We start from the raw sequence: 26,131 nt of genomic DNA on the forward strand, positions 1-26,131 counted from the left end.
CATATCTACCGCTTTATTAACTCTGAACCGCTTAAATAACCTTAATTCCCTCCAACCTGACACAGCCAAACAAAACAACGGAAGTTTCAATTTCGCCATGGAACAGAACGCGTAGACGGCTTTGCTGCTGGCTGCTGCCGGGGGTCGCCTCCCGTGTGTCAGGTAATAAAAGCAACAGCGACAAATTTCGCTGATCGCGGTCGTTTGTCGCCTCCCATGTGTCGAGCCCATTAGTCCCAACTAGGGCTGCTCAATTAATCGAATTTTAATCACGATTACGATCTGAGTTTTGAACGATTATAAAAAACAAAACAAGCCGATTATTTGCTCCTCCCGCCTGCGCTGCGCCGAGTTGCAAATGAAGCGCTCCTCCCACAGTGTTGCCAACTTTGTGACTTTGACGCTATTTCTAGCAGCTTTTCAGACCCCCTTCTTGACTTTTTAACTTAAAAGTACCTAGCGAACACCTCAGAAACATCTCTGGTAACCCTTAGCTACTTTCTGGATAACTGTCGTCGACATTTCCTGCAGGTTAGCTAAACACTCCGCCTGCTCTCCGGACCGTTCTTCACAACATTAGGAAAGGGAATGATGTAGTGATGTGTCGGTCGCTAAAGACGGCTCTCGGAGCCGGCTCCCTGTTGGATTAACCAGAGTGAGTGACACACACACCGCACCTGCGGACTCCTGAGCCACTAAAACGGCTAAATGTGCGCGTGCAGCGTGCTAAACACACGAGCAGCTTGCCCTGATTGCTGTGAGACCGGGTTGGGGGGTGGGGGGTGCAGCTGTGGTTGGGACAATTATTACATTAATTGATGGACTTGTAAATAAATAGTTTATAAATAAGGTAGAAATAAGTTCCTCACGCTGATAAATAATAACTAACCTCTCTGAGGACACGGTGCTAGTGCACTCTCCAGCAGCACATTGACACGACTAAATACGTATTATGCAACATTTTGTGAACATCAATTTATTTGCATTTATTTGTTATAAATGCCACTGTATAATTCTTGCTGTCAGTATTTGCAAGATATTGGTATTTGGGTCTGTACTGGTTAGACTTAAATGAGTTAAACCAAGGTCTATAGCCCTTGGGTCATAAACTATGAGCTATAAGTATATTGGTCTTTTTATACTGGGAATCAGGAGTTATTTTAGTGATCATCTTGTTTCTTATTTTTGTCCTGATTGTGCCCTGAGCAATTTTATGACTGAATAAAAACAAATAAAATCAACATAAATTGAAAAATCGTCCTAAATAATCGTGATCTCAATTTCAGTCACCATAATCGTGATTATTATTTTTGCCATAATCGAGCAGCCCTAGTCCCAACTGTACACACTGACAGCTCACGTTTATTAGCACCAGGTGACAAAAAACACCTGTCTCAACCAAACTGCATACTATACATCCCCGTCAATGAAAGAAGAATGAACCATTCCAACAATAATTGCAAGAGTCTTATCTACATCTAATGATTTAGTACACATATGTCAGAGTCAAGGCCCGCGGAGCATTTTTATTTGGCCCGCGAGATAAATATCAAAAATATATTAAAACTGGCCCGCTGGCCGATTTTACCTCAAAGACTTCAACTCCCATGATGCTTTGCGGCGTCAGCACGGAGCCGAAGCGCCCCCTCCTTTGTGTTTTTCCCAGCGCCTGCTGCCGGTCTCTGCAGCTCCGCTGTCTCGGACAAACTACACTCCTCTCACTCAGCGCCGAGTTCACTCAGCTGTTTGCCGACGTTGAAGCCCAGAAATGGAGATTTTAACCGCTCAGTAATGTGTTCACGAAAGTTTTCCAACCTATGTGAGCACCTGTTGTCATCTAATGTTGTCATTATTATGATGAAGATGAACAAAACAACAGGAGTCTCCTCCTCAGCTCAGATCAACCCCATGATGCAGGTATCTGGCTGGAACAGGTGAGCATCACAGTAAACCAGTGGAGCAAACTGAGCTTTAAATATGTTAGTTTTATGCTCTTTTTCTGCTCCAAAACATGAAAGTTAACAGGTGAGATGTTGCATTTTCATTTAAGATAAAATGATATCTTTATTTTGTTGTTGGCCCGTGAGAAAAGATTTAACCTACAGTAAACAGGAAGTGGAAAGGCTGCAGACAGATGAATAGAATAGAAAATCCCTTTATTGTTCCTCAGTGGGGAAAGCTAGACGTCACAGCAGCGATGACACTTATTACAGGAGAAAAAAGGAGAATAAAAAATAAGAAAAATGGATAAACAATAAAACATAAATCCTGAATAGATTTTAAAAATGCTGATTATACCACAAGTAATGAATACCACTGATGCCTTTTATTTAAAACTGACTTGCTCGTGTGTAATTTGGTTATTCCACATTCAGTGTTAATGCAGAAATAAGTTTGTTTCCAAATTTAAAGGTTCAAAATTGCATTTATGTTGATAAAAAAAATGTGCAAATTTGCCGTCACTTTTCCAAAAAATATTAAGTTTGGCCCTCGACTCCGTCCCAGAGTTTCATTTCGGCCCCTTGTGAGTTTAAGTTTGACACCCCTGATTTAGTACAACTGGCCAGTAGGTGTGTCGTTCTTCCAGGGGCTGTACACATTACAGAACAATAACGTACACCGCTTTTAGACACGTCTCCCTTATATTATAAACAGCAAAAGAAAATACTTTATTATTGAAACCAAATGACAGGCTCTATGCAGGCTGCTCAAACCAGTCACACTGCTGTTCTGGCAAATTACAAATGTTCTGTTTTCTTTAGGAGGGTAGTCCAGTACTCATTCTAGAGAAGAAGCTCCTTTCTTCAGAATATTAGATCTTATCTTATTCCAGGTGCTACTGCCATACTTCTGGATCATTCCAGAGGCAATGACTGCATGATTAGGAAAAGCTGTAGAACATAATTTAAACACCTGGAACTCTTTGCATATTTATGTGTTCAAGTTTGTTGCAATGCAACCAAGCATGCAAAATGCAAATATGTGTCATGTTCTGTGTCCTCTCGTCTTCTGCGCCCCTTTTTGTCCCCAGCTCCCTCCTGGTTCTCCCCATCTTTTGGTTTAGTGTTTCAGTTCTCCTGTCTCCTTTCCCCACTTAGATCATTTATTTTCTTCTTTTTAGATCGCCCTGTCTTTGTTTCTACTGTTTTTAGTTTAGTTTGGTTATTTCAGTAGCTTTGGTTTTCAGGATTAGGTTTGGTTTTCTCCCCTGCTTATTTCTGCTTCTCCTCAGTTCATGGTTTTCACCTGTGCCCATTTCCCACGCACCTGCCCCTCGTCTCCCATCACCCAGCCCCCTGTATATATATATATATATATATATATATATATATATATATATATATATATATATACCCTGCCTGTGTCTCTCTGTGTTGTCGGTCCATTGATGTTTGTCAGCGTTGTTTTGTCCCCCCTCTTGGTCTCTAGTTCTCTGCTCATAAAGTGAGCTTTTGGTTTTGCTTTTGCAGCGTTTTGTTATTAGGTTTTGGCTTCCTGCCCCTTTGAATTTTTATTTGGTTTTTGTCATCCTAAATAAAGGATTTTACTTTTAGCACCACTCCTTCTTGTGAAAGAAGCAACCTGTGTGCTTTGGTCTGAGACCCAGCCTGATTCTTTCGCTGCTGACTGTCTATTCTGTTTCTCAGCTTCAGAGCAGCAGGCTAGAGCCCTGCGCGGGACTGTTTTCTTCATCCCACTCCTGCCCGCTCCCGCTGAATTTCTGACCATTACCGCCCGCACCCGCAGTGTGCATGTCCACTCCCGCCCGCAACCGCAAAACTTGGAGAAATTATTACCTCACAATAAAAGAGATGTATTGAGTTTGTGTCCTCAACATGTGATTTTATAGTCTATACTATACCAGGGATCGGCAACCCTCGGCTCTTCCATCCATCTGATGCGGCTCTCTGTGCTTGTAAAATAATGAATGGATATTTAAATAAAATGCTTTATATTTTACTGCATTAATTTTGTATCTATGTTGACTCTAAATGTAAAGATTGTCTGCGTAAACCTGAACAGTTCCAATCCGGTCTTAAGAACGGGTTGACGGGTCACGCATATGCGTAATCATATCGGCGCTTTCTGAGGATGTGAGATTCTGGGACTCTCCTCAGACAGGCTCAGGGATGCGTCGCCACATTGGAGACAGGAACAAGCGCTATTCAGCCAAAGTTTCATAATCAGGGTAATTTTTCTAAGTGACAAGTCTCTCTGAGAGACCGGGTTTGGAAAGCACTCGCTTCAGTGGGAGGAATCTTCCTGCATGCGCTCTGGTTCTGCGACGTGCTCCGAGGCCCTCTCCACATCTTCAGCTCGCTGTGCACCGTGCTGACAGTGAGCTGCGCTGAGTTCAGTGTCCAGCTCAGATGTTCAGATGGGAATCTTTTCTTGGGCGATTTAGCTACAAATTGATCGGGAAAACAAATTGATCGGATTCTGCACATCTTTTAACACATTGGTCAGGTTTGACGCACTTTGTTTTCATTTAGTTTTTAACCCTTTAATGCCGATGCGTCACCATCACCGGTGACGCCTGGTGCATTTGATTTCAAATAACTCCTCGCTACTTAAACTATAAAATTCTTAAAAAAATAATAATAAAGGAGCTACTGTGTGGTGCTTAAATGGTTAATGAAGTCAAGACCGTTCCATATTATATTCTCTCTAATCAGGCAGTGATCGGGGTCGCTATTCTAAGAGAGACCTGAATGAGAAATATTAACACAATCCTCCAAATGTCTGACTTGCCTTTCTTTGGTTTTTGTGTCATCATAAAGACCTTGTTTCAGCTTCTTTTCAACATCAGTTGCCGACTCCATCATACTCATCCCGATCCCGCACTGTTACTTTTAGCCGACCATTCCCGCCCGCAGCAAAGTTCACACCGCCCGCTCCCGCAAGATTTGTGTTGGGTTCCGCGGGACCCAATCCCGATGCAGCCCTCTACAGCAGACTCCTGTCGGCTCCCATGGCAGGGGAAGAGATAATTCACTGCTGCATAATTAATGGCTGAAGCAAAGCCTAATGAGTCGCAGACAGAGACACAGAGACAGAGAGAGAGAAAGAGAGAGAGAAAGAGAGAAAGAAAGAAAGAGAGAAAGAGAGAGAAAGAGAGAGAGAAAGAAAGAGAGAGAGAAAGAAAGAAAGAGAGAAAGAAAGAAAGAAAGAGAGAGAGAAAGAAAGAAAGAAAGAAAGAAAGAAAGAAAGAAAGAAAGAAAGAAAGAAAGAAAGAAAGAAAAAAAGAAAGCAAGCAAGCAGTTGGGAGTCTCACCACAGGAACTCTTCTGCATTAAGGTAATTACGCAGCAGCATCGACCTATTGCACAATGTGGAGATTATGCAGCTGACATATGCTGTTGTTGTATTAAAAGCTGGAATTAGCTAGTCAACTACTATGGTGTGTTTACAAATATGAAGCTGGCATTGCAGATCTAAGGGCTGGAATATACTTGCTGTTTAACCTTGTGTTGGTGCAGGCAGCGTCTTTGTTCACATACTTGCTACTACATAATAGCTTAGTGATCTAGACCAACTTCTTGCCCTGCAAAGTTTGGTCTAGGAACGCTCCATTGGAACCTCCGCTGCCCCTAGCAGCATTCTGACTGGCCAATCACAGCTCTCTATTGACCCTTTGCACGTGGCGTCATGCCACTCATGGGGCTGCCGCCTTCGCCATGATGAGCGGCAAAAAGACCGTTTACACAGATTGAAACTCCGGTGAAGCTTGTCAAAATAGGCCCGTTTGTAGCCTTTTATCGCTTTTATTTAGTTGGTTTCACATAGGGGTGGGCAATATATACGATAGAAGGTAGAAACGATATAAAATTGGTTAATGATAAGAGTTTTTGGCTATATCGCAATACCGCGATAACACATGACGTCACTAAGATGTATCCCCCTTCTGACATTGGGGTAACAGAATGCAGTGACTGCAAGCATGGAGTGGGTGGAGGAGGCGGCCTATAAGCCTCAAGTGGCATATATTTGCCACAGGAGGATATTTACAAGCATGTCATTTTGACATATATAAACAGAGGAAAAAATAAATCGCAATATATATCGTTACCGCACATGCTTCAGATTATATCGCAATATAGATTTGAGGCATTATCGCCCAGCCCTAGTTTCACAGTACAATGGTAACAAATTGCTACGTGGCTGGCTGCACTAACAGACAAGGATGTAAGGTCAACTCTTTTTTTTTTTTTCAAATGACGTTGATCGAGACTGAGGACGGAGATGAACTGCAGCGATCAATCAAACGAACTAGCAGCCCTCAGGTTTACAGCGAACGTGTTTTTACCGGGTAAGATTAACGTTTATTTATTTCATGATGAAGACAGGGACAGGGAAAAATGTGATGCGTTCTTCTGATGGATGGATATTTCACCATGGAGGACGCGCGGTACCGTCCACTGTAGTGATATGCGAGATAATTAATTACAAAATTGTTCCAATGTATGATTACGTGTGTTAAAATTACGTTATTTAGTACGAGCGTTGCCGTTAAGAGATCTCGTCTCATCCCGGTGTGAGAGCAGCCGCCGAACACGCGGCGACACCACCAGCAACAAAAGCTAGTAGGGATCCGGACATTTTTAAAATCAGCTTAGCGAAACGCTGTTTAGAACATAATGTTATAAATCCAGTGGGGTGAACTTAGGCAAAGTAGGCAGCTTGTTTACATCGGTGAACAGCTGCAGAGAGAACTTAAGCTAACGTTCGTACGCTAGTTGATAACACTTAACTTTTGTAAATACTGCTCTCTATGAGCCCCATCTAGGTGCGCTACTTCTGATAACTGAACATGGGCTTGAACTAGTAGAGGGAATGCTAAAGATCGCAAAACCAATTTCAGGCTCTACGTTTCCCTTTGTTTAGTACTCGTGTTGCTCACTGTTTACATGCTTTTGCCGTCCAGTATGGCGGACACACGTGGTTAGGTGATGTAGGTGCAAAGGGTCAATAGGGATTTCAAACCTATAGAGCACTGTGATTGGCCCACAATGGTGGGCCAATCACAGCGCTGTATCTGCTTTGCGGACCAATTACAGCGCTCTAGCCACTTTGCGGGCCAATCAGGGCCCTCTATTTGTCTGGTGAGCAGGATGATGCAACATAGTGAAACAAGATGGTGACAGCTCGTTTAAAATGGCTTTAAATACATTTTTGACTATTTGGACTTGGGTTTTATAAGAATCAGGAGCAGATAGATGTATTTATGTCATTTATTTAGAAAAAAGGATGTATTTTTGCCTTCTTCAATAGCGGACTGCCTCGTTTCCCAACATCCGTTGTGGTGACTACGTCACGTAGTTCATTGTTCAGCAGCATGCAGAGATCATTTGAAAGAACGGTAGAGCCTGCCCCACGACAGAGAGCCGTCAATGGAGCGTTGCCAGACTAAATAATATAATCTTTTTGTCTTTTTTGCCAGGCTAGCTACATGGTACTACACTGCATGTCGTACTAAAATGTTCCGTTAGGGGCGCACTAGAGAACTCAGATCGGATAGAAAGCCAGGCTTGTGGGTACAACCAAAACAAACAGGGCATCAATAAAAGAGCTCCTTAACTGGTTAATTAGTTTTTCACAACAGAAAAAAGACAGCAGCTGTGTCGTAGATGGTGTGAAAGACCTCTAAACCAGACATGGAGTCACCATGGTGAGTGTTCCTTGCTTGTTTTGTCTATTCAACCTACTGGTTACTCGTATAGTGAAGCGTTCAGATGCATTAACTTTGGGGGAAGCGCACAAACAATGCTGCAAATCAACGCAAGTAACGCATGGTAACTAATTTAAACATGCGTTCACTTTGCTATTCAGCTAGTATATCATGTAACTGCAGCACTGAGGAAGTGCATGTTCTTGTTGCTTCATAGTCTCTACTCCTGTTCAAGTAACACTTTCGTCTTGTTGACCCCGATGGTGTAGCGGGATGTTAAGCAACCGTGCTGGTAGACATTTCAAAGAGTAAGCTAGCTTTACAACTCATGGTGGTGATGATGTACAGTCGGTACGATCTGCTGGCCACAAAACTACACAATAGTCAACTTAATATTTGAGAAGAAGAAGTAATTCCCCAGCAAACATATGCACTTGAACACAATAAATACAGTTTGGCATGACAGTAATGTGAACCCAGCTTGTTTTTAAAGAACTATATGAGGGAGAAATATGTCACCCTCTTTATAAGCTCAGAGACAGACTCCACATCTTTGTTGGCTCCAGGATCCTGGCTTGGTTGGTGTTTCTGTTTTCTATAACTGTGTCCTCTTCCAGAGGATTTTATTGGGTAGGGTCATCTGGAACAGAGTGGGATTAAGGTGTAAACATGTCTGCATTATGTGATTAGATCACAAGAGGCAATATAGGTTCAACCCTGAACGTAACTTCATTTGGGTTAAAGTAATTAGGACATGCTTCCATAACGGTGTTCAAGAGAAAGTCTTAGTCTGGCTAGAATCTGAATATTGCTGCGTATGTTAACATAACTTCTGATGCAGCACATAGTGATGACCTCTAGAGGTGGAAAACCTCGAGTTGTATTGAGACAGCATTTAGTCTAAATAAGGCCTGTAGAAATCCAGTATATTAATCAAATACAAGGAATGATTAGTACATTGGGTAATCATAAAAACATAAATATAAATAGGTTTAGATTTATCCAAATACAGCGTATGCAAATTTTGCCTCAAAGTTAGTTTGTCATTGCTACTGTAACGGAACGGAAAGACTGTGTTTTTCCCTTCTTTGCTCAAGACTAGTCTGCATGAGATATAACTCAAGGTCTCATGAATTCCTTCTAACCTGCTTATTTTCAGCTCAACAGAAGAACGAAGAATGAACTCTTCTCTTTTAATTAATCAAAGAACTCTATTTTAATGAAGCTAATCCATCAAAGTGTTAGTAAATAAATAAGATGTGACCAACCTGTGAAATCAAAGTATTAATTACTTCATAATAATCCTATAGAATATAATAAGTAATATGACTAAGGGTTCCAAAAGGACTCATTTCTCGTAGTGTTAAAAAGACATAACACATTCCTTTCACTGATCCAATCAGAATCTTACAGATCTGACGGAGGCGTGGTTCTGATGGTGTTTGGTCATTTTTCATTCGACAATAAACCATAACATCCAAGGTATAAAACTACGCCACGTCAGCTCTAACGCCAGTTCAAAGCATTCCAGAGCAAGCAACGGAGTGGCCAATCCTGATCTATACTCTTTAACCGAAAGAACAACGAAAAGCTGAAAAATCCAGTTGCTATTCCAACAGCGGCAACAGTTCCTTTCAGAACAAAAGCTCAACCATCCCCACCCAGGCTTGGGTCTCACCAGACGCCAATAACTTGTCGTGTACTCGGAAGTAACTCAAGACGGGTCTGATCGGAACCGCAGCTTTTCCTACCGGCTCTGTTCCAGAGAGGGGCCACTGGACCTCGATATTCCTGATCTACAGAGGACTTCCACGAAGGGTAGGTAGACCAACATGATGGGGTCTCATGTGTTTCTGAACTCCTAACCAAAGCTTAATGGGAAGACAACACCTTCAGTTGCCGTCAGAACAATCGCTTCTTCGGATTTGCTGGTTCTGATTTAACATCACATTGTCTCATCCCCTTTAGTTACACCATACATTTAGTTTTGAAGTCAGTCTAGTTTAATTTGTTAGTAATAAAATTCTTAACTTTTAAACTTGACTCTCTCTCTTCTGTTGTCTCTGAGTGAATATGAAGCTGTTATCTAATCCCTGCATTAAAAAGATCCAATCTTCTGGTTTAAATAACCTCACAGATCCGTAAGGTGGATTCCATATTTCCTATGGAATCCCACGCCTTATGGCTCATTAAATAACTAATCTATTTCATTACACTACTCATGCTGAAAGTGTGTGAGCAGAAATATAAACTAAAATAGTTTAACGAAAACTACGCCTATGTTCTTCATTTGTCGTAGATGATCCCATTCAGCAAGGAGCTCTACAAAAGTTTTCTTGGAAAGAGAAATTTAGAAAGTAAAACAGCAATATGTACAACACACACATTCACACGCACGCTCACACACGCACACACACGCACACACACCTGGGGTGTACAAGGGAAAGCCCCTGGTCTCTAAAAGCAGTAATGTGTGACCAGGCGAGTGGGTTTGGGTTACAGCATGAAAGAGTGAGTAGCTGAGCAGACGTACGCAGTAGCTCCAGCGAATCGAGTTAAGGGTCATTAATAGGATCATTTAAGTTGCCAATGAAGATTGGTGCATCGTGTGTATTCACACACTCCTCTATCATCTCACAGCAATAAACTGTCAGGACAGGAGAATCAGACAGACACACTGCTTTGCAGAGCACCATGTGACCTTCTGATTCAGGTCAATTACACTAAAGAAATGTGGATCACTCACTTTCATCCTTCCTGATCTCAAATAACCAAGCATGTTCCGGCAAATATCAACATTCATACACAGATGCACGTCTAAAAGCAGAGTGTCGTGTGTCCTGTCACCAGTTTCCCAGCAGTCACGGCTGTCGATACAGAGCCTGTAGGCCACAGAGGGCAACGTTACATAAAGGATTACTGAGAGACATTAAATGCTGACTGTCAGAACATCTGTTCCTTCTGGTCTTCAAACAACGAGGGCGGGCATGACCCAGGAACGTGGCTGCAATCAGCTGTCGATTCAAGTTTCCACAGCAAACTGCCACCCAGCCACCAGTCATGGCTCTGACAGGCGCACGCCACACACCTGTTAGAGCTGGGTAACGGCTAAGCTCAGGATCTTTAGGTGAGAAGGGGGGACACAAGGAACCAAGGAAAAATAAAATCTAAATGAGCTTCAAAAGCATAACATTCAGTCATTCAGCGGAGATTTGGTGCCAACATGGAACTGGCTTGTTTCCATGAGCCAGCCTAGCTCGGGCTCCGGTTTAGCTCTGAAACCCACTGTGATCCTAGAAAAAGGTTACGACAGTACTTTATTCTGATATTGTTGACACAAGCAAGTCAGCCGGCTGACCGTGACGGCAGCAGCAGGGCATCTGTCTGTCGAAGCAAAGCCAAATTTCCGCTTTGTCGACTGCGTTGATGTGAAAATCTGAGTTTCCAGGATCTCTGAACTAGGTGTGAATATTCGCTAATCTCGCCATTTAATTCAATTACGATTACGAAGTCAATGATTCAATTTAATTCTAAATCACAATTCATTACAGTTATCTCATATGGGTTTATGAATTAACGTGCATCTTTAATGTTCTTTAAAATGGTAGGAAAACATCATCTAAGGTCCAAAAGTTACTTTGGTAGTCCATCCTGGTTTTCAGATACCTAGCAGGTGTTTAAAAATACTATATCAAGGCAAGTGGGCAGGCTTCCCTAAAAAGAATTGAGGTTTTGGAGACACATGTGTTGAGGGTCTGACCTCATGAGGAAATTACTATGCAGTGATTTTCTCCAAAATGACTGTGCTTAAATTGCTCTGGAAAGCAAATAATCACATCAGCGCCAAGAAACTTCATTTCCCATGATGCTTTGCACACGGAAGCATTGGGTGATGTTACCGCCTAGTACCAGAAACACGTTCTGCGCATGTGCGGGAAGCCGTGGAGCTTTTCCCGCAAACTAAGACCATAAATCTTCAGCAGAGACAAAGAAACCTCGTTCTTTTGCCCAGGATACCTGGCGGTGAGGACACGCTTGTCGAACGCTCCGACTTCTTTGAGCACGCGGAAGCTCTAAGAGCCAAGTTGAGCCCACGGGACCGCTGATCTGCTCGTTTCTGCTCCCCTCCAGCTGATGTTTGAGGACACAGAACCAGCGGAGGGAAACAACAACTCCATCCAGCTCTCAGAAACGCTGTAAGTTGTCAAACTCAGCCCAAAAGGAACTTCGTTTTCTTTGTGTCCAGCCGTGGAGAAACACTCGTGGAGCCAAACAACGGAGAAAGCATCAAACCGGCGGATGACGCTGAAAACTGCGGAGAAACACGGAGAACCGTCAAATCAAAAGGGGGAGGGACGCCTCGCTCTTTTGGTGATCAGAAAACTCATTTTTCTCTCATTCTTTTCTTCTCCCATTTCCTCTATAGTCCAGAATAAGCAATAAAACCGCGCTATTGCTTAAAAAAAGTAGCTTCGTGTTTTCCTCTTTCGTTCCAAATTCGTCCTTCGGGTCATTTTGAAAGAATAAACTGCTTATTAATCATTGTTTGGTATCTTTAAATGTTCGGCCATGGCCAGGCTGATAAACTAAGGATATTAACTCGTGATTAATCTTTTGTGTTGTTGCATGATCCTTTGAAATGTTTTGAGTGATTTAAGGTTAAGTTACTACTGATTCTAAGTGCTTTGGAAGTTAAAGTGCAAGTTGCCACCCACACTTTAGCCAGACAAAGGGGTCAGCCATCTTGTATTCAAGACTCCATTTTGAATCCATACACACGCACACACACACACACACACACACACACTACTCCTTTGTGAGAACAAAGGACCCCATTCATACATCCTCCATCACATACAAACACATCCATCTTCAATCATATCACACGGTTATTATTCATCTATTCCACTGTTTATTCATTTGACAAATTGTTAATTAAATGTTATAAAATTCAGATTTTTGTGTCCAGTAGCTTTGTTGTGTCGAAGAGAAGTCTCTGCTCCAAGGATTCTACGAACTTCAAGAAAGACTGATAAGAGTTTTGGATTCAATTTTTCCCCGGAAAAAGGGGAATGGTGCCCCGTATATCTAAGAATATCTTAATTAATTAATAAATCAGTAAATATTCCCATATTTACAGAATTTATTGAAGAATCCAAAAGTAAGTTGAAGCTTACTAATTGTTCGCTCCTAATAACCCCAACACATGACTCATTACGTACCTCAAGGAAAACTTAAAAGACTTGCTTGACTTCAGTTATTTTTAGTTGCTGAGGTAACACCGACTCATCATAGAGGTGACATGGACAGGGGCTTTCTATCGGCTTTCTATCGGTGCTGCTGTAACTGCGGGCCGCCATGTTGGATGGATGGAGTACTCCCACATAATCTGTTTTCAAAAGTACGTAGGTTGTTGGAACCGTAGACAAAAACAGGCATAACTGTTTACTCAGCGTTCACTCCTATTAGGTTTTGGAGAGTGAGGGACCCAATCAATATGGCGGCGAAGTGGTTGCACTCCAGCACTAAACCTCACCTCTACGTATTTAGCAAATACGTGCAAGTTATTTTTATTTTATTGTTTGTTTTTTGTTTTTGATTTAGACATTTTCGATATTGATTTTGTTTTCCCTTCATCTTGTTCACACCTCTTGTAGCCACTAGCTGTTTAATAAAAATGGAACATTCGTAGGGATTTCAAAACTAATGTTTTTTTCCTTCTAAAGTAGACCCACTTTTTATTCTGATCGCAGTTTGAATGTGGGACTACTTTATTTTGAGTATAATGAGAAAGTAGAAAAGCGGCAGTCACATGACCGTTTTAGACCAATACCGTGCTTGCATTTAGTAACTAGGAAGCAAACATAGCGTGTACTCGGGAGTTAGAACATAGCAGCGATCATGATTTAACTACCGTAGAAACTAAATTACATTAAATTACACACATAGATGCTCACATGGTGCTCTCATAAGTATGGACTTGGACGCGTTCAACACATGTCTTAAGGCTGGGGTGGGCACTTAATGCACTGTGATTTATTATTGTGTGATTGTTCAGTTAAACTATGTTGATTATATATTTCTTCATCAAGTTGACGCAGTGATAGCTTGATCTTGTTGTATTGTTATTGTGTCTCTTTTTTTTCCCTTCCCTCTTTCTGCAGGTCTAGAAGCAGACTCTTGTTCATTATTGTTCATTTTTGTGGGTTTGGTCTTCGTTACTTCTCCAGAACATGATGGTATTTAACTATAGTATGAGGTATCACGTAGCACGAGGACATAGTGACAACATGCTCATGAAACAAAACATGACTCTTGTTTTAAATCTTTGCAAAAGATGGATGTTGGTGCTATTGTGGACAGTGTCCAGCACTAATCACTCACACACTTAAACACACTAGATGGTAACAGGAATAAGGACAAGAGAGGTCATGGAAAGAGTCCAACATATAAATATATGTAGTGGCCTAGATTTAGTCCTGCAGCCCCATGTTCATGTTCTCACATCTCATTTAGTGCTGTTGCAAGTCTCCAGGCTGCTGTCGATCATTTACTCATGCAGGGTAAACTTTGCTCTCTGCTACTGGCCAATGACACAGCAGGCGGACGAGCCAAGAAGTCACTTCTACTCCGGTGTTTAGGTACTTAATGTGCCAATCAAACCTGTTAGTGGAACTAAGAACATTTTAATACACTGAAATGCTTTTGAGTTCCTCCCTAAGGAGTCTTCCTCCAGCTCCTTCAACCCAAAAGGTTTAAGACTAGAAAATAAATAAATCACTGAATAAATACTAAACTCACTCAGTAAAACCCAACAGCGGCACCCTCAAAGGTTGTCTAAACAAAGTGAAACTACTGAACACTTTAGTGAGCCCTGCCCAGTATGAAGGTGTCCTTTTTACGCTGAACTGTGTAAATAAACACAGGTATTGCTAGTGGGTTACTGTCGGACGGACATTATTAACACAGAAGCCAAACACCTGTGTGTCCTAGTCCATCATTAAAAGGAGCTGACACATTAAAAAAAGCACAAATCTGATTAATAAAATGGCTGTTCCTGCTAGCAACGTGATGATAACACCACTTGTTAAGGGAATTATGTACCAAGTAGTTTCCTAATCACCATAAGTGCTTTCTCAGGGCTGCATTTTTCAGCACAACACCGGCCCAAAAAAGTCAGCCTGATGCCACGTGTCTGTCATTACAGAACATGAACTTCCTCGACTAGAATTAGCAAAGGCCGGTGTGTGCGTCATGCAACCTATTACATCAGGCGATGCTAGGGCTGCAACGATTCGTCGACGTTGTCGACAAATATCAACAATGGAAATAGTCGAAAATTAATTTCATTGTCGACGTCGCCAGACGTGTTTTTTCCGACTGAGTGAGGCATCTCACTTCATTACAATCTTTGCTAAGAGTCGCAAATGCGCAATAGCTTCTCTGCTGTGCGCCAACTAACAAAAATGGCGGCGTACCAAAACATCTAAAGTTTGGGAGCATTCTAGCCTGGATTTGGCGAATAAAAAGATGACCTGCATTATTTGCAAAGCAGTCCTTGCGTGTCACGGCAGCACCTCGGTGATGCATGAACACTTAACGAGAAAGAACGTTAGAAAGTTGAATGAAACAGAGTCCGACTCACCTCGGTAAGAATTAAACACGAAAGCCAATACGTTTTGTTTTGAATGTACGTTGTACATTTTTTTAAACGTATTTTCGCTTTTAAAAAAGAGAGATTTAACGTTATGCCTGACTGTGCCTGACGAAAGTATTTTAATTTTATTTATGCGTTTATGTCTATACCGACTGAGCACTGTGCCTAAGTGGTGTTAAACAGGGCATTTTTATTTACTGTTAGTATGAATTGGCCTATCAGCAGCAAAGTTCAATAAAATATGATTTTTTTCACATAATTAAAGCAATCTCATGCTAAATTTAAGAAAAATTTCATGATTATCCGATTAGTCGACTAATCGTTTCAATAGTCTGCGACTAGTCGACTATTAAAATAGTCGTTAGTTGCAGCCCTACTTAATGCAGTTTAGCATGCCTTTGTGGTGTTTTCTTTTTTGTTTAGATGTGCAGACAGGTCAGTGTTTGCAATACAGCACAGTTATAAGTAATGAGATGAGCATGCACCTTGTGGGCAAAAATAGCCATCATTAATTTTTCTACATGTTTGCATGAAGAGTATTCTGGGTCAAAAGGGTATTTGTTTCACATTTGAAATTATTCTGGCTCAAAATGCCCATCCCTACAGCACACTGCAGCGTGTGTTTATGGTGCCTTTAAAAAGCCTGTGGACTGCATGGTAGCAGTGTTAGCTGAAGGTTGCAGGTTAAAAACTCAACTGAAACCTCATTGCATGGAGTTAACATGTTTTTTCCTCATGCAAGCGTGGCGTTAGCATGCTCTGTCCATATGTTGGTCTTCTCCGAGTACTCCAGTTTTGTCCCACAAACCAAAAAAATGTTTGTCAGATTAACTGCAGACTATTTTGTTCTTAAGTTTTGGTGTGTGTGTGTGTGTGTGTGTAAGATTTAGCGTCACCATGATGGACTCTGTCCAGGTGTCTCCGCCTCTTGCTGGACATGGACACCAGCTCTCTGAGACTCTACTAAGGATTAAGGGATTTGGAAAATGAACAAAAAAAGTGCGCATTGGTGGGATTGAGGAGCTCCTCAAAGTATTCCTTCCACCATCCGACTATAGCCTCAGTTGACGTCAGCAGCTCCCCATCCCCACTGTAAACAGTGTGAGCGAGTTGCTGCCTTCCTCTCCTGAGGCGCCGGACAGTTTGCCAGAACCTCTTTGGAGCCGATCGATAGTCTTTCTCCATGGCCTCACCAAACTCCTCCCACGCCCGAGATTTTGCCTCGGCAACTGCCACTGCTGCACCCCGCTTGGCTATCCGGTACCTGTCTGCTGCCTCCGGAGACCCACAGACCAGCCACGCCCTGTAGGCCTCCTTCTTCAGCCTGACGGCTCCCCGAACCTCTGGTGTCCACCAGCGGGTACGGGGGTTGCCACCACGACTGGCACCGGCCACCTTACGACCACAGCTAGCAACAGCCGCCTCAACAATCGCAGAGTGGAACAAGGCCCACTCGGACTCAATGTCCCCCACTGCTCTCGGGACGTGGTCAAAGCTCTGCCGGAGGTGGGAGTTGAAGACCGTCTTGACAGGTTCTTCTGCCAGGCGTTCCCAGCAGACCCTCACTATGCGTTTGGGTCTGCCAGGTCTACGCGGCATGTTCCCTTGCCATCTGATCCAACTCACCACCAGGTGGTGATCAGTTGACAGCTCCGCCCCTCTCTTCACTCGGGTGTCCAAAACATACGGCCGCAGGTCAGATGATACGACTACAAAATCTATCATCGACCTGTGACCTAGGCTGCCCTGGTACCAAGTGTACCGGTGGGCATCCTTATGTTCGAACATGGTGTTCGTTATGGCCAAACTGCGGCTTGCACAGAAGTCCAATAACAAAACACCGCTCGAGTTCAGATTAGGTGGGCCGTTCCTCCCAATCACACCCCTCCAGGTCAAGCTGTCATTGCCCACGTGAGCATTGAAGTCCCCCAGCAGGACAATGGAGTCCCCTGATGGAGCACTATCTAGCACTCGTCCCAGGGACTCCAAAAAGGGTGGGTACTCTGAACTGATATTTGGCCCATAAGCACAAACAACAGTCAGGACCCGTTCCCCGACCCGAAGGCGCAAGGAAGCTACCCTCTTGTCCCCCGGGGTAAACCCCAACACAAAGGCAGAGAGTCTCGGGGCTAACAAAAAGCCAACCCCAGCCCTCCGCCTCTCACCCGGAGCAACTCCAGCAAAGTAGAGTGTCCAACCCCTCTCCAGGTCTCGGGTTCCAGAGCCAATGCAATGTGTCGAGGTGAGTCCGACTATATCTAGCCGGTACCGCTCAACCTCTGCCACAAGCTCCGGCTCCTTCCCCGCCAGCGAGGTGACGTTCCATGTCCCAAAAACTAGTTTTCTTGTCCGGGGATTGGACCGCCAAGGCTCCCGCCTTGGTCTGCCACCCGATTCGCATTGCACCGGACCCTTCATGTTCCTCCTGCGGGTGGTGGGTCCACAGTTGGACGAGCCCATGTATCCGGTTCGGGCTGGGCCCGGACGGGCCCCATGGGCGAAAGCCCGGCCACCAGGCGCTCGCTCACGGGCCCCAACCCCAGGCCTGGCTCCAGGGTGGGACCCCGGTAACCCTCCGGGCCGGGTACTCCGACACTTCGTTTTAACCGCCATGAAAGATCCTTCGAACCGTTCTTTGTCTCACCCTTCACCTAAGACCAATTTGTCATGGGAGACCCTACCAGGGGCACTAAGTGCCCCAGACAACATAGCTCCTAGGATCATTAGGGCACTCAAACTCCTCCACCACGATAAGGTGACGGTTCAAGGAGGCCTGGGGATGGACTGTCCGATCTCGGGGGCAGAAGTTGCTGAGGTAGTCAAACAACTACACAGCGGCGGAGCCCCGGGGGCGGATGAGGTTCGTCCTGGGTATCTCAAGGCTATGGATGTTGTAGGGCTGTCATGGTTGACACGTCTCTACAACATTGCGTGGTCATCGGGGGCAGTTCCTAGGGAGTGGCAGACCGGGGTGGTGGTCCCCATCTTTAAGAAGGGTGACCTGAGGGTGTGTTCCAACTATAGGGGGATCACACTCCTCAGCCTCCCTGGAAAGGTCTACGCCAAGGTACTGGAGAGGAGGGTCCGATTGATAGTTGAATCTCAGATAGAGGAGGAGCAATGTGGTTTTCGTCCTGGCCGTGGAACTGTGGACCAGCTCTATACCCTTGCAAGGGTGATGGAGGGGGCATGGGAGTTTGCCCAACCAATCCACATGTGCTTTGTGGATTTGGAGAAGGCTTATGACCGTGTCCCCAGGGGCACCCTGTGGGGGACGCTCCAGGAGTATGGGGTAGGTGGCTTTCTGTTAAGGGCCATTCAGTCCCTTTACCAGAGGAGCGTGAGTTTGGTCCGCATAGCCGGTAGTAAGTCGGACCTGTTCCCAGTGAGGGTTGGACTCCGCCAGGCCTGCCCTTTGTCACCGGTTCTGTTCATCACTTTTATGGACAGAATTTCTAGACGCAGCCGTGGTGTGGAGTGTGTCGAGTTTGGTGGCAGGAGAATCTCGTCTCTGCTTTTTGCGGATGATGTGGTCCTCCTAGCTTCATCCAGCTCTGACCTTCAGCTCTTGCTGGGTAGGTTCGCAGCCAAATGTGAAGCGGCTGGGATGAGGATCAGCACCTCCAAATCTGAGACCATGGTTCTCGACCGGAAAAGGGTGGCTTGCCACCTCCGGGTCGGGGGAGAGGTCCTACCTCAAGTGGAGGAGTTTAAGTATCTCGGGGTCTTGTTCACGAGTGAGGGTAGGAGGGATCGGGAGATCGACAGGCGGATTGGTTCGGCGTCTGCAGTGATGCGGACGCTGAGCCGATCTGTCGTGGGGAAGAGGGAGCTGAGCCAGAAGGCCAGGCTCTCGATTTACCGGTCGATCTACGTCCCAATCCTCACCTATGGTCATGAGCTTTGGGTAATGACCGAAAGAACGAGATCACGGATACAAGCGGCCGAAATGAGTTTCCTCCGTAGGGTGGCCGGGCTCAGCCTTAGAGATAGGGTGAGGAGCTCGGACATTCGGGAGGGACTCGGAGTAGAACCGCTGCTCCTCCGGATCGAAAGGAGCCAGTTGAGGTGGTTTGGGCATCTGGTCAGGATGCCTCCTGGAGGCCTCCCCGGGGAGGTGTTTCGGGCATGTCCTGCCGGCAGAAGGCCCCCGGGTCGACCCAGGACACGTTGGAGAGGTTACATCTCCAATCTGGTCCGGGAACGCCTTGGGGTCCTGCCGGAGGAGCTGGTGGACAAGGCCGGGGAGAGGACGGCCTGGAGCTCCCTAGTTGGGATGCTGCCCCCGCGACCCGGACCCGGATAAGCGGAGGAAGACGAAGACGAAGACAAAAAAAAGTCTGAGACTCGACACTCAAAGTCAGGTAATTATTTTAAACAAAAACTGTCCCATAAGGATGAATTAAGTGTATGTTGGGAGTCTCTTATCACTGATGTGTTCCTTTAAAGCCTTCAGAAAGAGGATTTCTGAGCGCTGTCTCATGTAAAATCAGTGTTTTCATGCAGTAGCTGGAATAATCACCTGCGACCTGTTCACACAAAGAGAGCCTTCACCAGTCCCGTTGAAAGGGCACATAGCAGGAATTCCATCTGCTGCGAGCACGACAAGACTCACCTGTCCTTCACTTCAGCTCACAAACACCGCCCTCTGCAGCAGTGTTGTGCAAACACAAGGGCCAAGTCAGGCATGAATGCTTGTGTGCTGTCCCAATAACCCGACTTTAATCCCTGGTCTTATCTAGGCTTGCAACCATTAGAAGTTCTGGTTCGATAAGTCAGAAATAATCAAGGCTTCACAATTACAGCAACTATTTTACATAAACTGGTTTCACATCTGTATTAACATGTAAATCACACACACACACACACACACACACACACACACACACACACACACGCACGCACGCACGCACGCACGCACGCACGCACGCACACACACACATTCTATAAAGTATCGATAAAGCTCATGATTACATTCTATACAGGCTTTGAAATAGAGAAGACTGATTCTGCTTAAAGATCAATTTGTAACATCAAAGTAATCTCTGTAAATTTGTATTAAATTACAGTATAAAACTTTTAAAATACCCTTAATTAGATTTGTCTAAGTGCTCTAACGGTGGTCTCCCTGGGGTCTCCATGCTCCAGGGGAGACATCTGGATCCCCTGGGCTAGGATCTCCTCCACCTTTCGCGGGTCTTTGGGGGCAGGTCTGTGGTCACCCTCACTCACAGGTTGGGCGTCTTGCAACTTTTTTCTGCCAACTCTGTAGATGGATGGGCCACCATCCTGAATTTCTCCTTTAGCAGCTTTGGGAATCTAAAATATTCCCACAGAGGAAATTTCTAACCCCTCCTCTGCCGCGTGCGTTTGTTCCAGTTTCACTTTTGTTATTGTCCGTGCGCGTCATATTTATGGTGGATCGACCGCAGTGTTTCGCACGTTGGTGGTCAAACCGGTTCGTTTCCTGCAACCCTGGTCTTAACTGGATTACATTAAGATTCACGTCTTTAAACATTTTTGTTCTAACAGCTTTTAAATGTATTCATCTGTTCTTAAAAAATGTGGTTTGTTTTCAGTGAGAATGATGTTTGTAAAATGTTTGTGTGAAAATCTGAAAAGTTGCTGCTGTGATCTTTGAGGACGTCCTACATATAAAAGCATTTTACCTGTCCTGGTCATGGATTCGGTCTACAGTTTTAGGATTCGTTGAATCCTGATGAACATTTCTGACATTTGACTAAGAAACAAGCTGCAGACAAAAGACGCCGACTTGAAATTCTCTAAAATGTAACACCTAAGGAAGATTTTTAGTTAGACTTCAAACACCCCGTCTGCAGCAGATCTGCACATGGAATCATATCAAATGAACCAAAGTTTCTCTTTTTTTTTTCAAGCTGCTGAAAACAAAAAAACAAACAAAAAGAAGAACTTGCATGTAGGACCTCACAGTCCATTTCTTGTCTTCTTTTTATGTCCTAAGACAGACTGGGCTGCCTGGTGGAGAACAGCCCCTAACGCCTGGGCTAACTTTAACATGCCATGCGTCTACGCTCCCACAACACTCCTACCACGAAAACAGTAACTCACTTGATCTGCTCCCCCGTCAGGAACAAACAGCGGAAGCAAACAGTCATGGAAGTTTGTCTCGTGTCAGCCGATTCAAGCCAAAACAGAAAACACGGCTTTCATATTTCCACTGTTCCGTTAACTTGTTCGTAGTGACTCCGGCTGAGGAAATGTAAAGAGACACCTCTTGGATCAAGTTTCTCCTGAAGGAGGATGGGAAGGGTAGTGGGGGGAAGGAGCATTTTGGGGGCTTCATTGGCCTAACAGAGTCCAGAGGAAGCCACAAAGAGAGGTGTGGGTGGGCTGGGCAGCGTTGTACATATCTCACTCTCTCTCTCTCTACTTTTTTACACTTTCACTTTAAAGACTTGTTGCCCGTGGAGGTCATAGACAGATCAGTCCTCCCACATGAGCTGGACACATGTGAGGAAGATAATTCTGGTTGAAAAAGCTGACGATATCATCAGCAACAGAAAGGCATGATCCTGCATTAGTCAAGGGTCGATTTTCACATCCAAAGTCTGTTTGAACAGGCTGTCTGCCCTTTCATTTATGGTTTAAAACAAAGACTCTGAACCAGGTGGATGGGGGCTGGTTGTCAGATTTGATACCAGTAGGAGAGCCTATCGAGGAGAGCCGATAATCTCATATCTCTTTAAACTAACCCTAAAAGTGGACTAGAATTTATTGGTTATTCTATCACAAGTTAGGTGGTGTTTTATTGGCCAAATGAAGAATAAAGTCTTTGGTGTGACCTGAGGAAGTCCAGTTTACTGACTTTCTTTTTAAAATTCAACAGCAGGGTTAATGTGTGTTCCAGACTTCATCACACTTGGGTCTGATCAGAAATCGAGGGCTGGCAGGCGTCTTTTTCTGAGTAACATCTTGCATCTATTAAAATGTGTTTAAACAAGTGGTAATTCCTAGCGGCAGCAGGTGGCAACACATTACCACAAGGGGGCAGTAAAGCAGCTAGTTGAGCTTTGCAGGGTTGCTTTGATGACACTTGCCTGAACTACTTGGAAGGGACCAAATGTCCATTTTTGTCATCAGTGTCTAACAGATTATGCCTTACAGCTATTTAAAACATAATGTGAAAATTACATGCAAAGTAAACACATACAGTTTTTATCTATTCAATTTATTTATATAGTGCCAAGAGTCGTCTCAGGGCACTTCACTAAGTAAACATTTCAGTCAAAGAATGAAATTAATGAATTGAAACTAAGTGTTGGTGAACCAAACAGGAAAGAGTTTGATTGAAAGTAGGGACGTCCCGATCAGGTTTTTGGCCCTCGAGTCAGAGTCATTTGATTTTGAAAATCTGCCGATACAGAGTCCCGATCTGACACTTTTGATCCATAAAAAAAATAAGAAAAGGAAGAAACAGTTCCAGAATGTTCCTTATTTTTTATTTAATTACCTTTTTATTTTAATTTTTAACAACAGATCACTTCTGTGAGGTAGCTTGAACAATCAAGTAATAAATAACATAAATTCTTCACTTTTGGACTTTATTGCAAATATAAAAAGTCTAATATAAAAACAGACAGCACTTCAACTTAAAATACCTGGCAGGGGTCTATTTTGCCTCGGCCCCCAAAATGCTTAGATACGTCCCTGGGCATGGGACGGAGTTTTGAAGATGATCTGAATTGTATCAGCTATATAAATACTACATACATGCTGATAAATTATTGCTTTATACAGGTACAAACGTGTAGTGAGATCAATCTACCTACATTTTATTTTTTTAAGAACTTTGTTTTGTTTTCTTGGTTTTTATTTTCCTGTCTTCCTGTCCTGTCTGTCTCTGATCTTCCTGCATCTCCCAGTCCTCCAGAAAAACTCCTGCCTGCTTCCTTCTTTTTCACCTCACAAGTTACTTTTTAACTAGCAGATCAAATTGATCTGTTGACCGCAAAAAAAGCGGAGAGTGCGCTGTGCTGCCCGGCTGCACCAGTGACAAGCGCTGCAGGGCAAGCGCGTCCATACGTCATGCTCAAATACAGACAGAACTTACCAGAGAGAAAATGAACGGACACAAACGACTGTGTGTTAATTATATATATTTTTCGTGACGCCACTTAGAAACTTAGAACATGTTACTGTGGCCGTGTGCAGAACGCAGCTGGAGTTCATGAATAATCAGCGGTCTGCCTGCCGCTCTGCGTCTCTGCTCATAAAAATCTCCGCTAATCTGAGTCCATGTAAATAATATAATAAAGGTAGAAACTGGATCTCTTTTGTGCTCCTTCTGGGTGTGCAAGTTAAGGGCATCAGGGGAGCCTGACAACCTTTAAGGAGAACCAAGTTGCTCTCCTGTAATTTGAACCCAGTATCCAACTTCGGATCAGGAATTAAAGACTGAGTCCCGATCAGTCTGAAACCACGTGATCAGGGCCGATTTTCGATCATGTGATTGGATCGGGACATCCCTAATTGAAAGTAATATTTTTACATGTTATCATGCAAGCTCTGATTCTTTTTTGAATTCCATCCATCCATTCATCCATCCATTTTCATCCGCTTATCCGGAGTCGGGTCGCGGGGGCAGTAGCCTAAGGTGAGAGGCCCAGACTTCCCTCTCCCCAGCCACTTGGGCCAGCTCCTCCGGGGGAATCCCAAGGCGTTCCCTGGCCAGGTGAGAGACATAGTCCCTCCAACGTGTCCTGGGTCCTACCTTTAAGCATCCTCCCGGTTGGACGTGCCCGGAAAACCCCACCAGGGAGGCGTCCAGGACGCATCCTGACCAGATGCCCGAGCCACCTCAACTGGCTCCTCTCGATGTGGACGAGCAGCGGGTCTACTCCGAGCCCCTCCCGAATGACCGAGCTTCTCACCCTATCTCTAAGGGAGAGTCCAGCCACTCTTCCAAGAAAACTCATTTCGGCCGCTTGTATCCACGATCTCGTTCTTTTGGTCACTACCCAAAGCTCATGACCATAGGTGAGGGTAGGAACGTAGATCGGCTGGTAAATCGAGAGCTTCGCCTTCTGACTCAGCTATCTCTTCACCACGACAGACCGGTACAACGCCCGCATCACTGCAGATGCAGCACCAATCCGCCTATCGATCTCCTGCTCCAGTTTTCCCTCACTCATGAACAAGACCCCGAGATACTTAAACTCCTCCACTTGGGGCAGGACCTCATCCCTGACCCGGAGAAGGCATTCTACCCTTTTCCGAATCAAGACCATGGTCTCAGATTTAGAGGAGCTGATTCTCATCCCAGCGGCTTCACACTCGGCTGTGAACCGCTCCAGCGAAAGCTGAAGATCATGTTCTGATGAAGCCAACAGGACCACATCATCTGCAAAAAGCAGAGACCTGATCCTCAGGCCACCAAAACGGATGCCCTCCACACCTTGGCTGCGCCTAGAAATCCTGTCCATAAAGGTTATAAACAGAATCGGTGACAAAGGGCAGCCTTGGCGAAGTCCAACTCTCACTGGGAACGAGCCTGACTTACTGCCGGCAATGCGGACCAAGCTCTGACACCGGTCATTCAGGGACCTAACAGCCCGTATCTGAGGGCCTGGTACCCCATACTCCCGACAGGGCCCCAGAAGGGACGCGGTCAAACGCCTTCTCCAAATCCACAAAACACATGTAGACTGGTTGAGCAAATTCCCACGCACCCTTCAGGATCCCCCTAATGGTATAGAGCTGGTCCAGTGTTCCACGGCCAGGATGAAAACCACATTGCTCCTACTGAATCTGAGGTTCAACAATCCGATGGACCCTCCTCTCCAGAACCCCTGAATAGACCTTACCAGGAAGGCTCAGGAGTGTGATCCCCCTGTAGTTGGAACACACCCTGCAGTCCCCCTTTTTAATAAGGGAACCACCACCCCGGTCTGCCAGTCCAGTGGGACTGCCCCCGATGTCCACGCAATATTGCAGAGCCGCGTCACCCAACACACCTCCACAACATCCAGAGCCTTAAGGAACTCCGGGCGGATCTCATCCACCCCTGGAGCCTTGTCACAGAGGAGCTTTTTAACCATCTCAGTGACCTCAGCACCAGAGATTTGAGAGGCCAACCCAAAGTCCCCAGACTCTGCTTCCTCACTGGAAGACGTGTTGGTGGGATTGCGGAGGTCTTCAAAGTATTCTGCGTACCGACCCACTAAGTCCTGAGTAGAGGTCAGCAGCACACTGTCCCCACTATAGATAGTGTAGGTAGCTCCCTGCTTCCCCCCCCCCCCCCCCCACCCCCCACACACACACATACACACACACACACACACACACACACACACACCGGATGGTGGACCAGAATCTCCTCGAAGCCATACGGAAGTCTTGCTCCATGGTCTCACAGAACTCCTCCCATGCCCGGGTTTTTGCCTTGGCGACCACCCGAGCCGCGTTCCGCTTGGACTGCCGGTACCCGTCAGCTGCCTCTGGAGTCCCACAGCCAAAAAGACCTGATAGGACTCTTTCTTCAGCTTGACAGCATCCCTAACTGCTGGTGTCCACCAGTGGGTTCGGGGGTTGCCAACACGACAGGCACAGACGATCCTGCGACCACAGCTCCGGTCGGCCGCCTCAACAATGGAGGCACGGAACTGGGTCCATTCAGACTCAATGTCCCTCGTCTCTCCCGGAACATTTTGGAAGTTCTGTCAGAGGTGGGAATTGAAGCTCCATCTGACAGGAGACTCTGCCAGATGTTCCCAGCACAATCACGATATGTTTGGGCCTGCCTGGACAATCCATGACTGGCACAG

At 45.0% G+C, this 26,131-nt stretch overlaps 1 protein-coding gene across 2 annotated transcripts in view; it reads right to left on the reverse strand.

Annotated features, from left to right (window-relative positions):
* The window catches only part of ppp2r5eb (protein phosphatase 2, regulatory subunit B', epsilon isoform b), a 63,631-nt gene that overhangs the window by 21,659 nt on the left and 15,841 nt on the right, over positions 1 to 26,131 (reverse strand). The window contains exon 1 of one of the 2 annotated variants that reach the window (XM_015969044.3): positions 21,417 to 21,558. The exons of the other annotated variant lie outside the window; for it this stretch is intronic. The gene's annotated coding sequence lies outside the window, so the exon portion shown is untranslated. Of the gene's footprint in view, positions 1 to 21,416; positions 21,559 to 26,131 lie in introns of those variants that run through there. 2 annotated transcript variants of the gene reach the window in all.

Source organism: Nothobranchius furzeri, chromosome 18 (assembly GCF_043380555.1).
Source record: "Nothobranchius furzeri strain GRZ-AD chromosome 18, NfurGRZ-RIMD1, whole genome shotgun sequence".
NCBI lineage: Eukaryota > Metazoa > Chordata > Actinopteri > Cyprinodontiformes > Nothobranchiidae > Nothobranchius > Nothobranchius furzeri.